At 42.0% G+C, this 15,813-nt stretch overlaps 1 protein-coding gene across 2 annotated transcripts in view; it reads left to right on the top strand.

Moving 5' to 3' along the window:
• The window catches only part of PARM1 (prostate androgen-regulated mucin-like protein 1), a 116,749-nt gene that overhangs the window by 80,506 nt on the left and 20,430 nt on the right, over window positions 1–15,813 (top strand). The gene's annotated exons all lie outside the window — the stretch shown is intronic.

The following is a 15,813-nucleotide window of genomic DNA, read 5'->3' as shown; positions in this document are numbered from 1 at the left end:
CCTGTATTTTTCCACATCTGTAAAATGGGATAAAACAGTTGCTACTGCACACAGTTCTTGTGGAGATTAACTGAAATGACATAAAGCACTTAGAACAGTTCCTGGCAGGGAGTAAATGCTCAGGAAATGTCATTTGTTATTATTATTCTGCTCAGTGTTTTAAAGTAGTGTCTCCCTTTTGGAAACCAGTCAAAGTAGAGTAGGAGTGGAGAAAACTTACTTATTCTTTATAGTCACTGATATATTTCAAGGGAAAGACAATAAATTTTACAAGATGTCACATCTGTTTTTATTTTCCCAATAATTATATGAAGTTAGTATTATTTTTATCTTTGTTTTGTAATCTTGGAAATTATGGTGGAGAGAAATCAAGGGCCCTTTCTGAGGTCACCTGCATCTGACATTGATGTGAAGACTGTACAATTTAGGGTACTGGGCAGGAAGAGGCTTTCATGGGAGCATTTCGCCACTTAGCTGAGAAAGAGTGAGATGAGCTCATTTTAGATGAGCCAGAAGTTAGAGGGGGAAATGGAGCTGCAGCCCCTCCCCTGGGTGGTCCTGTGAGAGGTGAAGACTGAGAAGGTCATTTCCAGACAGAACCCTGCATTGGGGTCAAAGGAATGGCCATCACTGAGGAGAGAATCACAACTTTTAACAAACAATTGATATACATCCATCATGAATGGAAACTGCTTGACAGTGGAGGTAGGAAGAGATAGAACTAAGATTAATGAAGACGTGATTCCTCATGGAAGAGCTCACAATTTAGTGAGGGAAGAAGTCCCAGAGAATTGCACATTTTTATTTCAAAGGCCCAGTATATCATTGAGGATATCAACAAGAAAAAGATAGACACTGAGACTGGGATAAAGGAACTAATGACAAAGGTCTGGCTGGGGAATGGGAGAACCACAGGGGGTCACAATAACAGGGCTGTTACAGGCCAGACCTAGGAGGAAAGGAGGGAGTAGTAACCAGAACCCAGAAGGAGAGGCCCAATACAGTTGACCATGCCATCAGGAGCAGTGACTCTTGGCTGAGGGACACAACGATCTCAAGGTTAACCTCCCTGGAGTGAAGGGAATGACTACTCTGCCCTCCCTGTCCCTGCTCCTCTGATATGCAGCCAGAAGCCAAGAACAAGGGGACCCACTGGTGTGGTCCATGCAGGTTGGCCTCCTAGAGGGCTGGTCAGAGAACCACACAGAGAAGGGTGGAAAGTGGATCTGCAGAGGTGAAGGGAGGAAATCTATTGACTCCTCTGTGCAGCCCATCACCCCATTAGCACCTTTTTTTATACCTCCAGGCCAGCACTTAAAACATTGAGCTTGAATGTGTATCTTCAGTCTGTCTCTATCCAAACCCCTGCACCCCGGGTTCCCAGCATGAAGGTAACATCTCTGACATTGGTTCCTGGAGCAGAGTTGGTGTTGACTTTGACGCGATATCTTAAGAACCATCTTAAACAAAGGGATCATCAAAATACAGTGACCACATCTTTTTTCTTTCCTATTTCAGGCCCTCACCACCACTTGTCTGTACAACTTTTTCAGTTTTTAACCAGCCACTCTCTCTTCACTTTCTGTCCCCTTCAGGATACTTTAGACCTAGCAGATTGATATTCCTGACCACAAAATCTAAGCTTAGCATACATGAATCTCTAAACTGACACATCTACTCCTTCCTACAAGTACCTTAGTTTTACGGGCTGGGTTATTCAAGACAGTTCTGTTCTAATATCTTGGCTTGATTTTAGGCTCTATGTCTTGATTTCCTCAACTCTAGGCCAGCAGGGTCAAGAGGCCCCAGATTGGTGGCAGTTGGCTCATAAACCTTGAAGTTCATGGGAATATTGCATACAGCAGAAACTCAGAATAAATGACAGAATGCTTAAATGACTGGGGAAGAGAGGTGTGGCCGGTTAGAGGGACATCACTGACCAGTACACATGTCACAGACCAAAGAGTATGTATCCTTATGACCTACTAAATCAAAAAATATTTAGATTGCATCTACCAAGACCCTCTTCTTCATGAAAACAAGTATGAGACCTATCCTTTGAGATTTTATAGTTTAAGCAGAGAGAAAGGACACAGGACAAGTAACTCTTAATATCAGTACTTAGTTTCTAATATGAGAATGAACCTGGTAGGCAGAAGGATCTTTGGGATGATGTGATAGAACCTGCTCACTTCAAAGGTGAAGAAACTATGTCCCAGAAGTTTGAAGTGCCTCACCCAAGATCACATGGCCCAGTGACAGCATTGGGCCCTGCGCCCAGGGCCCAGAGCTCTAAGCCAAGTCAAGTCCTCTCTCACCACTCTGAATTGCTGCACTGCTCCTTTATTAGCTAGCAGACCAAGCAACACTCTGTGGGTTTGTGCTTCAGGTTACTATTTTGGGATGCTCTTATTTAGAGATTCTTTATGCTGCCTTTAGTAGTGGCAGTAATAACACCACATTTTGCATAGCATTTTGTCTTCTTCTGTATGGGTTCACGTAGTATGTTTCTATTAATCCAAGGATTCCCTCACTCAACAAATATCTAAACACAGTTACCAATGAATAATTCTGAAACAAGGTGAATATTATGGGAGTTAAATTTGACTATAGACGTTAAGAAAGGGCTCCATGATGGAGACAGCAGGGAGCTGAGTTGCAGGAAATAAAGGAAATTTGAGCCTAAAGAGAGATGAAGGGGATTTGGGCAAAGGGAGTTTCAGGTGCTCATTTACAAAGGCAAGGAACCAAGAGCACGATCATTAAGGGTGGACACACTTGCATTCAGAATCCACGCAGAAGTTGTAAGCACTTAAACTGCTCTTGTTGAATAATCCAGTGCCCTCCACATTGCCAGATCTAAGGGTAAATTCTTAGACCTTTTTTTTGTTTGTTTATCATTTCAACTTTTATTTTAGATCAGTGGGTACATGCACAGGTTTGTTACGTGGGTATATTGCGTGATGCTGAGGTTTGGGGTACAATTGATCCCATCACCCAGGTAGTGATCACAGTACCCAATAGGTAGTTTTTCAGCCCTTCCCCCATTCTGCCTCCCTGCTCTTGTATTCTCTGGTGCTTAGACCTGGTTTGACCTGACCTGCCAGCAGCATCTGACTCAGATGATCACTGCCCTCATCGTTAAAGCACTGGCTCTGCTCGACGTTCAGAGTGTGCATTTGCACTACCTTCTGTCTCTGCTGTCCACTTCACTTCCTCATTTTCCTTCATTATCCAGGTCAAGCACCTCAGGCCTCCTTTCTCCCTGATCTCTCCACTGTCACTCCTGCGTGGATAACTCTTGACTTTCAGTGTCATCTGTATGCTGATAACACTGAGATGTAAAATTCTCCCCATTTTGCTTCACTGAACTATAGACATGTATAGCCAGCTGTCAGCCAATTCATCGTCTCCACTGGGTGGCTCATAGGCATCTCACACTTAATATGTCTAAGGCAAATTATTGATTTCCTCAACTCTCAGCCTGTGCCCCTTGATCATTTCCTGTCTTCTTTCAATTCTTCAGGCCAAAACCCTCAAAGTAATCCTAGACTCCTTTCTTTCTCACATACTGTATATCCAGTCCATGAGATCTGGGCTGATCGCCTCCCGTCCCTCTGTCATCTTTCAAACGTGTCACTTTAATATTCCTGCAACTGATCTCACTATTTACTGCACCCTTGTCGGGCAGATCTTTTCAAAACTCAGAACAGACTCCACTATCCGTCCGCTCTCACATTTCAATCACTCCCCGCTCTGAATCAGAGAAAAAGCCAAAGTCTCTACCATGCCTACAAAGCTCAGCAGGTCATAGGACCTCTACCCTCACCTTGTCCACTCTCACCCTCAGACACACTGGCAGTCTTACTGCTTCTTGAACACACCAGAGATACTCCTGTCTCAGGGATTTTGCACTTACCATCCCCCCTATCTAGAACATTCTCCCTCCAGATCTTCAATGGCTCCCTCCTTTTCATCAGTCAGGATTCTGTTTACCTCTCACCTCCTCAGCAAGCCTTTACTCACGACCCCATCTGAAATAGTAACCCCCATCACTACTGATCCCTTTCCCTACTTAATTTTTCTTTTTATCGCTTAACCATTTTCTGACATCATCTGATTTATTTGATAAGTTAGTGTCTGTTTTCTGCCACTAGACAGAGTCAGTGTCTGTTTTCATGCCACCATGAAAGCAAGGACCTTGTTTGCAAATAGGAAGATATGGGCTACACCCCGAACCCCTAGAACAGAGCCCAACACATGGTAGACCTTCAATAACATTTGTTGAATACATGAATGAAAGAGCCAATCAACCAATATTAGGGAAGTTATTAGATCTCCCTGAGCCTTGATCCTATCATCAGTAAAATAGGATAGGGATAGTATTCACATAATGCGGTTATTAGAAGGTTCAGATAAGATAATAAATTTATAGCATATGGCTATTGAGCAATAGCTCAATCAATGGCTATGGTTGCTACTTTACTATTGTTTACTGTTATTACTATTCTGCTGGTGTGATTATCATTGTTATTATTTTATTTATCATATTGAAGAATGCCCACCATCTTCAACAAATATTTATTGAGCTTCTACTATGAGCCAGGCATCTGGTTAAATACTAGGGTTATAGCCATGAGTAATACAGTCACTTCACTCATGGCATTACAATGTAGTGTGCACATGGCATATGGCATAGTGAGTAACCTAGTTTGGGTCCCAAGCTACATGGAGGGAGACACTGTAGATGTAGGAAGGACGACTTCAGGGCAAGCATTAGAGAACCCTAGGGAGCAGCCTAAGACAATTGGTTTACTTTCTAGGCCATTTATAGTCACCAAAGTCTTTTGATCAGGGGAAGAACATATTGAGAATCATATTTTAAAAGTATTCAACTGGTGGGAATATGTATGTCAAGTTGCAGGGAGTTCAGATTTGGAACCATGTATGCCAGTTTATAACTGTTTTCTGGTTTGTCATTGTCATGCACTGATAGTAGGCACGTCACTTAGCTACTCTAACTTAAAAGGCTCTTGGTTGTAAACTGAATACAAGAGAAGCAGTCTCTCAGGTCCTTTTGGCTTTTCATACTATGGTAATTATTTATTACAATTATCCTTTACAGAAGACATGAGGTTCATGGTCGTATGAGGCATACTGAGAATATGTATGTTCCAAGAATTGGGCTAGTGACTGACACAGGTAGCCCTCATCTGATCCTCAGAACATTCCAGTGGCGTGAGCTCAGCAGTATCTGTTTTACAGGTGACAAAACAAGTCCAGAGAGACTAAGTGACTGACTCAAATTCTCACTTGAGTGACCAGACCAGGATTGAAATCCAGTTCCCCTGACAGACCCAAAGCCAAGTGTTCCTTTCACAATGCCCATCCTACCTGAATTAGTAGAAACACAGAGTTGGGGAAGAACTGATGGGCTTCAGCATTACTGTAGAAATGAGCTAGATGGGCTAGTTGCCAGATGTTGCCAGCTGGGTCCCAGGGGTAGAGCTGCCCAGTGGGAGGGGAAGCAGATGGTGGTAGTAGCCATGCAAAACTGGCTGTGCAGAAGAAGAGTTTTGATTGATTTTCATTTTTTAGCTTTTGTTTGGCTCTTAAAGGAAGAGAGAAAGACGTGATCTGTTAAATTTGGGTCATTTTGTTTTATTAAATCAGATCTCTTCAAGGATGAAAACTATGACTACAGTGTGTGTTTGACTCCCTGAACAACATTGAATGGTGCTATGAACAATTTGGTGCTCAGTACATGCCTGAGGGATTAACTGACATTGCAAAACAAGTAATATTCAAAACATCATCAGTTCTTGCATATGCAAACTTTAAAATTATAGTTACTGTGCTTGTTGCAAAGTAGATACTCTCTTTTGTCTGTAAAATCCACATGTCCACTGGTCTTTCACTATCCTATTATTTTCACTATAAAGAGAAGCACACACAACCGTGAAAATTGGTGAAGACCATTGAACATTAAATTGCTGATCTGAACCCTAGTATTTATCCAGTATGAGTGATGCCAATAAATACATTTAAATAAAGGGCACTAAGTAGGCACAGACATCTAGACATCTCTATGTCCATACCTGCAAGGGACTTTCAGCTCTACAAGACACCCATAAACCTTAGATTTGAAAAAAGAATCAACTTGTAGAAAAGATGAAACAATAATTTTAAAAGTATACCTAGAAAATTTCAGAAGCGAAAAATGTATACTGTAGTAAGTTAATGACCATCATGTTTAACTGACATATTAAAAATAGGTGAAAGGGGAAAACAATTATTTAATTAAAAAAAAACATAGGTGTGAGAAGACCATGTTAAAGAATGGCAAACATTTACTGGTCAGATTCTTTTAAAATGGCCAGAATGTATCAGAAAGCAATAATCCTAACAAGTATGGTATCTTACGCTCAGCTTTACAAATATTAGATCATTGTATATGCCCAGGCCTGGTCGTCTTACGGTGAGTGTCACCACCATCTTTTCAGTTCTCTCTCTCCCACTCCCTAACTCCCCTCTGTCACTGAGTACTGTTGATTTTGAACTCTTGATAGCTCTCAAATTCATGTACTTCTCTTCATTTTTATCTCAGAGCTCCCATAATCCCACCGCAATAGCCTCCCAACTGCCCCTCATTTCCCCCCCTGCACCCATCTCCCTACTCCCTGTTGTCCACACAGCAGCCAGAGTGACAGTTAAACACAAACCTGATCAAGGCTCACATAACCTTACTACCACCACCATCTCAGCCCCTGGGGGCACTCCGCTGCTTTTAGGGTGAAGTCCACACACCTTCACTTTATGTGGGCTCCACTTGTCACCCCAGTGTCATCCCACAACCCTCCCCTCGCTCTCTGCACCACCCACACTGGCTGTCTCTCAGTTCCATGAGCGCCTGTGTCTCCCTCTTGACTTAGGGCCTTGACTCACTTAGACGCTACCTGGGACTTTCTCACAACCCATCACTTCACCTGGTTAATTCCAGCTCATTCCTCAGGTCTCAGATCAAATAGCACCTGGTCAGAAGGTCTCTTATGGAGCCCCCTGTCCGGTGTTGGCCTCCCAGTTACAAATTGTCACAAGTCAATCGCATCTCTTCTTCACAGAATGTGATTATACATTTTTCTTGTGTTTATTTGTTCATTGTCTTCACTGCTTTTAAAGTACCTGAGGGTGGGTCCTTGTCTATTTTGGCTCACAAATATATTCCCAGCACCTAACAGTGTCTCTGGCTCAGTGTAGGTTTTCAATAAATGTCCAATGAATCAATCAATCAATCAATGATTTTTGGTGACAATATCAATCTTTAGACAATAAATTCACGTATTGTGTTAGCCTCATTAATCCTGAGCTTTGAAATGAAAATGAAGAAAAATTGAACATCCTCACTGTGTCTGCAAAGACATCCCCTCGGATGCCTTTAAGCAGTGTAGCTGTCTAAAGGACTTTCTGCTGCCCACACCAAGCCCACCCCACCTCTCTTCTCACCATTCTGACTCCCTTCTTTGGTTTTCCCATAGACTCCAAGGCTGCCAACGCTATGGGTTGTTATAAACTCTCACTCATATTTTTTTCTTTTGTGCCCAGTTCTTTTTTTTTTTTTCTTTCCAACTTTTATTTCAGTTTTGGAGGGTACATGTGCGGGTCTGTTACATGGGTAAATTGTGTGTCATGCGGGTTTGTTGTACAGATTATTTTGTTACTGAGGTGATAAGCATAGTGCCCTATAGTTAGTTTTTTTTTATCCTCACCCTCCTCCCACCCTCCACCCTCAACTAGGTCCCTATGTCTGTTGTTCCCTTCTTTGTGTCTACGTATACTCGAGGTTTACCTTCCTCCTAAGTCAGAACATGCAGTGTTTGGTTTTCTGTTCCTGCATTAATTTGCTTAGGCTAATGGCCTCCAGCTCCATCCATGTTGCCGCAAAGGGCAGGATTTCATTCCTTTTATGGCTGAATAGTATTCCGTAGTGTATATATACCACATTTTCTTTATCTAATCCACCACTGGTGGGAATTTAGGTAGATTCCATGTCTTTGCTATTGTGAATAGTGCTGTGATGAACATACATGTGCAAGTGTCTTCATGGTGGAACTATTTATTTTCCTTTGGGTATATATTCAATAATGAGATTACTGGGTCAAATGGTAATTCTGTTTCAAGCTCTTTGAGAAATCTCCAAACTGCTTTCCACAGTGGCTGAACTCATTTGAATTTCCACCAGCAGTGTATAAGCATTCCCTTTTCTCTGCAACCTCACCAGTGTCTATCTTCAACTTTTTAATAATAGCCATTCTGACTGGTGTGAGATGGTATCTCATCGTGGTTTTGATTTGCATTTCTCTGATGATTAGTGGTGTTGAGCACTTTTTCATATACTTGTTGTTTGCCTATTCTTTAAACTTAGTTTAAACCTCAAAGTTTCCTAAAACAAGATAAACTCCCATAAGAGGCTCCAACTGTCAGATTTTATTTTAAGTAAAAATTATTCCGAATTATTGTCTCTTCTTCTTATATTTCTCCTTTGGCTCACTTTTACTACCTAAATCTTAATCTGGTTTTGAAATATTTCCAAAATATCTTTTGAGATATACATGTCAAGGTAATAAAATCAGCTATTTACTATCTATTTTGTTTGTCATGTAGTAGCAATATAACTCTATCACGTTTTAATTGTCCCAATGTCACCTTTTATTACATTTGGAAAGTTTTTGTCTTTATGGAGCAATTTTCTTTTTCTGTTTCAAATGCTTTCACCAGTTGCATACGATGAAAGTGGCTGTGGAAATGCTTCACTGAGAAAGTGGGATTTAACTTATAAACACAGCTGATACCATTAATATGCCAGGATATGGACATGCTTGATTCCATACCCTGACTGAACCCGTACTCTAATCTTCCAACTCAAAAAAGCATGCCTTTTTAGTTACAAAATAATTTGGCAGGGAAATGAGAATGGATCAACACCCTCCCATCATCTTTATCAGAAAGGTTCTAAAAAACTCATTTCAGAGAGTCAAGTCAGGAATATTGCATTAGGAGTGCATATAATAGATGCTAACTTAATATTGTCCTCAGCATGCTTTGTTCCCCCTCAGGTCCTAGGAGAGAAAAATATTGGCCAAAAGAGATGATATTTTATTTAACAGTGTAATGCTTTTATTGTCAGACTCATGGCCTTCAAGGGGTAGACCAGAGGCTCAAAGATGAAGGCAAATTTATGTTAAAATTATAAAATCTCAGTAGGTCCATGGATGTGGGCCATCAAAAACACTTTGCCATATTTCCATGTGGAGAAATCATGGAGTCATTTCAAAGACAGGCTGTAGGAAGGCAAGAATGTTAGTAACAGCACAAGCTTTGGCATCAGACTGCCTGGTTCAAATCTCATCAGTGCTATTTGCTAAATGGGAGAATTGAGCAAGTTTGTTTATCACAGGTGTTCCATTTTCCTCATCTATATGGTGAGGGTAATTATAGTACTGTACCTGTTTTACAGGATTCTTATTAGGGTTAAATGAGACAAGTATATAAAGTGCCTCTTACATAGTAAGCACTACATAAACGTTAGCTATTATTATTACAGTTGGGTCCTTAATTCTCAATGTGGATACCAACCAGCAAGAGTTTTGACTCTTCTAGACTCTGATTTTCTTAACTTGAAGAATTAGAATGTTTGTAAACACACTTTAAGATTCCCAAAGTGATTATTACTGTGAATATTAGGTAATAAAAGTTCACTTAAGTACCTGCCTACAGCATAATACAGAAAAGCATAGTCCAAAAAGTATAAAGGAGAAAAATAGCTATGTTCACATCTAAAATAATAACAGTTTCAGAAAACTTGGAAAATCCAAAGAAAAGTGTTAAAGAGTCCAAACAACTGAAGATTTCTAGCTAAGAGAAAGGCAATCTTGGGGCGTTGGGGGAAAAAAGGCTGAGCTGCAGGATTTAGCCTGGGTCCCATCTGCCCCCGAGGTTGGACAGTTGAGACCTAGAAGTTGTACTCTTCCCTTAACTGGCATCAAAGTTGGAAATTATTTTTCTTTCCCACGTTTTTAACTCCAAAACTTTGAATTCCTGAGTCTGGGGGAAATTAACACTTGGTAAATACAGTATTCAAAAGCAAGTTCCTGGCCAGGTGCGTTGGCTCACGCCTGTAATCCCAGCACTTTGGGAGGCCGAGACAGGCAGATCACGAGGTCAGGAGATCAAGACCATCCTGGCTAACACAGTGAAACCCCATCTCTACTAAAAAATACCAAAAATTAGCCTGGCGTGGTAGCAGGCACCTGTAGTCCCAGTTACTCCGGAGGCTGAGGCAGGAGAATGGTGTGAACCCGGGAGGCGGAGCTTGTGCCACTGCACACTCCAGCCTGGGTGGCAGAGCGAGACTCTGTCAAAAAAAAAAAAAAAAATAGCAAGTTCCTGCATGGCCTTGCTGATTAATGACATGGAGTAAGGCTAAATTTAGCTAGTGGTTCCTAGGAGGTCCCTGAGTCCTTGGGACTCTAGTACTTATATTGATGTCACTGCCCTTGGTCAAGGTGTCAGGATAGGTAACCTGAAACTATGACTCTCTGTTCCCTGCCCATATTCTGTGATTAAAAAAGATAAACTTGCACACTGCTTGGCAACCAGAGTTAGGACTTTGTCCTGGGCTTTTAGAAGTTCTTCCTTCTTGCTTATGTCCTCTGAACCAAGAAAATACCAGTGTGGAAGCTCTCACTTGCCAAGGTTGGTGAACCCCACAAGGATCTGAGCCTTCACCTTAGCAGACTGGATGATTTTTCCAAAGGACATATGCAAACTTTTCTCGTTTATTTTTCCCTTTAGTTTTTTGTTTGTTTGTTTTCTTTGAGACTGAATTTCGCTCACTCTCGTCGCCTAGGCTGGACTGTGATGGCTTGATTTCGGCTCACTGCAAACTCCACCTCCTGGGTTCAAGCGATTCTCCTGCCTCAGCCTCCTGAATAGGTGGAATTACAGGTGTCCACCACCACGCCCCGCTAATTATTGTATTTTTAGTACAAAGTTTCACCATGTTGGCCAGGTTGGTCTCAAACTCCTGACCTCAGGTGATCCACCCGCCTTGGCCTCCCAAAGTGCCGGGATTACAGGCGTAAGCCACTGTTCCCAGCCCCTTTAGTAGTATTTTATCCATGGTCATGCCTTGTTTTCATCATTGAAATACTAAAGAGATAGAGGAGAGGGTAACAACAGCAACAACAAAAAGCTCTTCTCTCTCATTGTTCATGGAGATGCTGGCACCTACTGAGCAAGACGGTGGCATGCTAACTGCAGACCATATTCACCCCTCTAAGCTTCATTCACAGAGATGACCTAGGAGTTGAGATTCCCCAGCCTGGCCTCTGGTGTTCCTCATTTCTGGCACACTCCTTTTGATCTGGGGAGCACCATTAGCACAACTGAATGAGAGGATTGATCCCAGACACTTAGCTGGAGTTGCTATGTGTTAATCGGTTGTTCTAAGGTAGAAGACAGCTGCTTTGCCTTGAGAAAAGGCAATGAAGAATATCTCTCATTATTCTTAGAAAACCAGTATAGTTCACATTACAGGTGTCAAAAGACAGCTGAGATTGAACAATCTGAACACACAGTTAAAATAAATTCCAAGTGGAAAAGAGGCTTCATTCGTGTGGGAAAAGATTGTAATTCTAAGTGAAGTGAAGAAACTTTAAAACCATGGTAACCAAGAACTGTGCCGTCATGTGTGCCTGGTTTGCATTAATTGCAAATGTGCACTCCCCAGGTCTTTAAAATACAGCTGACGTGCCCCCATGAGAGAGAAATGAAGGAAGAGGAAACAAGCACTGGGCTTGCGCAAGTGCAAGTATTTTATTATCTCAACCAAGATTAATATTTCTAGTATACATTTTTAACTACAAGCTTTAGGTAGGTAACATCCTTTTAGATAAAAGTGAAGCCAGTCTCTAAACCAGGTCTTCTGATGACATGAAGTAGAAACATATAGATGTTGGGATCCTACCCCACAGTTTGAATCCCAATTCTGCCCACTAACTAGCATGTAGATAAGAGTATAAACATGAGGTAAAACATTCCAGCCGTGATAATACTTGGCTAATTTTTATAAAGTTTACCTCTGCCACTCTGTGTAAACAAATGACTGGTAACTTAATGATGTAAAGATTTTGAGAGAGGAGTAATGGGGAAAAGGACTAATTTACTAATTTACAGAGACAAGCTTAGGTTGTGTTAATTAAAAATACTTCTGTAGCATACTTTTATGCAAGCTGTTTTCCTTAGAAAGATGCTTTCTTTTTGCAACATAACTACTAATAAAGTTCAGGTTTTTAAAAAATAGCTGTGCTTCAGAAGAAATCAGAGTTATTTTGTGAATCACTTACTTTGGGCCTAGACAAATAATAAAGTATAATGTGGTATACCTGGCTTTAAGAGACTTTCAGTCTAGAGAGTAGGCAGAACGTATTCTCATAAAGCCACTAGTATTACAGTGTATTTCATACATCTATGTCTTATATGTATAATATGCATAACCACCCACAGCTACATATGGCAGTATCAGTTACCTACTAAAACAAATTTACTAAATTGTCCCATACAAAATAAAACAGCAAATGTCTAGAAAAAGAGGACTCAGGATAGTGACTGTCATCGGGAATGAGTTCCAAGAGAAGGTTGGACTTGAGAAGGATTTTGCATAAAAGGTGCATCCTTATTCCCAAAGCACTTCCATGGTCCCTGCTCCCCAAACTATCAGGCCCAAACACCATGATCCCCAGCTTTCAGAGTTTTTTTGATTTGGTCCTGAGTACTCAACCATTTACATGATCTCCTTAATTTCCATTACGCCTTCTTATATAGCCTGTGGTCCTCGTTTTGTCACTTAGTCAGTCCTGCAGCATTTCAGTCTCCTAATCCATAAAATGAAGACACTGGCCTCTACAAAGATCTCAACAGCCCCCTTTGTTCATGCTAATTTACAAAGCATTTGATCTTCCCAGTAGCTCTATGAGGTGGAGAGGACAGGGATTAGCCCATTTTTTAGTTAAGAACACCAGTCAAGGTGCTCTGTCTTCAAGCCCAGTGCAAACCCTTCAAGCCCATAAATATTGGGTGTCTGCCCTCCTCCGAGGTGGTTCCTGCCTCGATCCTCCATTGCTGTCTGTCCAACTCCTTCCCCATCCATCAGAGAACAGCTTCATTCCCAACTCTTTCCAAGACTGCTCCAGACTTTACAGGCCCACCCACCTTAGGCACCATTCCACCCACAGGCAGAAATACAGAGGCTGGCACTACTCACCTCTGTTACCTCCCTGCCTGCCTATCCCATCCAATCCTGCACACCCCAGAATGGTTCCCGGGGCCTGACACTTGTCTCCGCCATGGAGTGGTGAAACCTCAGGGTCCCTGCCTATTGGGTCTCTACACCCCACACTGTCCTGGCTTAAGGTGAGCCCATGGAGCTCATTCAGGAGAGGCTTGTAGGGTGGATTTGGGGTAAGAGGGAGGAGACAAGATGTGCTTCCCCTGGCATGGGGTGGAATGGAAAGAAGAATGGGCATGAAATCCAAGCAGACAAGGCCAGAAGACAAAGAGACTTCCAATAATGGTAAAATTAAGATCTACCTAGGTTGCAGTGTCTAAGAACTAAGGTTTTCTTTTCTCACTTTCTCTCCATCTCACAAACTACACCCCACTCCCACTACCACCCCACTAGAAGCAAATTGCAGTTACCATGTACCCTGGGTTATTTAACACACTGAAATGAACAGCATTTGGCAGGATTCTGAGCAGTTATTTTGCACCACAGCACACACTAGAAACCAATGACCTGAACGATCTAAAGTTGCTGTTCTAGAACTGTTGTCTGCTTCTAACTAGCCCTCTTCCCAATTAACTTGAATTATTGAGCTTCATTCTTCCTTCACCAGTATGTGCAAGAGGACCCAAGCCATCACACAGCCTAAGGCAGGCCCTGATTCCTGGCCAGCTAACAGAAAGCAGACAGAGGATGTACCAGAGCTGTAGGTTTTATTTAAAAACAGTTGAGGATTTAGTACTAGAGCCCAGGGTGGCAGGAGAGCCTAGTGGGTAACACATGGACTCTCGAACCTGTGCTTGTATCCCAGTTCTTCTACTTAGCAGTTCTGTGGCTTTGGGTCCTTAGCATCTCTGTGACTCAGTTTCCCCAACTGTAAAATGGAGATAACAAGAATACCTACTTTCTCATGAGGATTAAATGAACTGAAATAAGTGAAGCTCATAGAACAGTCCCTGGCACACAGTAAGTAACAGGAAAGTGTTAGTTGCTATTATTTTTGTTGTCGCTGATTTCTCTTGCTATTACTGTTGTTCTTTGGAGGAAGGAGACATGATCTGATGCTCTTGCTGTGAGAATGAAGAGCCTAGCATAATAAATAGAGATTCGGCACACACAGAGTTCTAACTGTCAAGCCCTCGCCAGTCGCCCACTTCCCTCCTCCAGCACATCCACAGACACATGCTTTTAAAGAGAAAGAATTCCTCTGAGACAAAATGTTCCTTTCCTCTTGGTGACCTTGACTGAAGGAGCTGCCGCACACCCTGAAGTGGCCACCTGCTCCTCTTCTCCAATTCTTACCTAATCTCTGGACCAGGAATTGGAAAGAAAAGAGCAAGAATATTGAAAAACAGTCAAGAGGTTTGTTAAAGACTCTTCTCAAAATAGATCAGAGGCATGCACACATACTCAGGAACTTGGTCAGGTATTTACACGCACCTTCTAAATAAGCTGACTGGTGAATTTTCAAGGAGAATGTAGCTCAGGAGTCATCTATGGATAGCAGTGAGACACTCACCTCTTTTTCACCTCTGGAAACTTTCCACCATCACCTCCTCCACCCCCAGCTCTCTCAGAGTAACAACAACTTCTTTAAAGAGCCCAGCAAAGTTCTTTCTTCAGAGGTTGTTTGGGTTCATCCCATCATGTCCTAATATTTACATTTTGGATACAATTGGTGAATATTAATATTTCTTCCAAAGAGCTCAAATAAAATGTTTATTTCATGTTTAAAGTGAAATAAAAAGAAAATCCCTCAATGAGAAGAGTCCCTAGAGGAACATTTGAGGTTTGAGAATATTGCTAAGCCCAGGAATATAGAAGGACCCTTTTGGTCAAGTGAGAGGCAGGAGGCTTGGACATGAACAGAACCCCTTCTGAGTGTGTGATCAAGAAAAGGGGCCCATGTGTGTGGCGTGCGGGACCATGGGGATGTGTGAGTGTGGGGAGAGAGACTCTTAAATGATGCCACAGTTGATTCCTGGACTGCCTCAGGGTATAGAACAGAGCTAAAGCAGGGAAAGGAATACCCCCAAAGGCAGCCTCCTTCCTCAGGGTTGTAGGGCAGTGGAGTAGTGGCCGACGAGGCTGACCAGGAGTTTACTCTGGCTGCTTCCAGGATGTTATCTGACTCTATTTAGACAATTATTCCTTGGTATGGTTTGGCTGTGTGTCCCCACCCAAATCTTACCTTGAATTGTAATAATCCCCATGTGTCATGGGAGGGACCCAGTGGGAGGTAATGGAATCATGGGGGTGAGTTTTACCCATGCTGTTCTCGTGATAGTGAAGATCTGATGGTTTTATAAAAAGAAGTTACCCTGCCCATGCTCTCTTGCCTGCCACCATGTAAGACGTGCCTTTCACCTTCCACCATGATTGTGAGGCCTCCCCAGCCATGTGGAACTGTGAGTCCATTAAACCTTTTTTTATATATAAATTACCATCTTGAGTATGCCTTTGTTAGCAGCATG

The sequence above is a fragment of the Pan paniscus genome, chromosome 3, assembly GCF_029289425.2.
Source record: "Pan paniscus chromosome 3, NHGRI_mPanPan1-v2.0_pri, whole genome shotgun sequence".
NCBI classification, from domain to species: domain Eukaryota; kingdom Metazoa; phylum Chordata; class Mammalia; order Primates; family Hominidae; genus Pan; species Pan paniscus.
The sequence above is the reverse complement of the archived record's forward strand: the minus strand, read 5'-3'. Positions and strand labels throughout refer to the sequence as shown.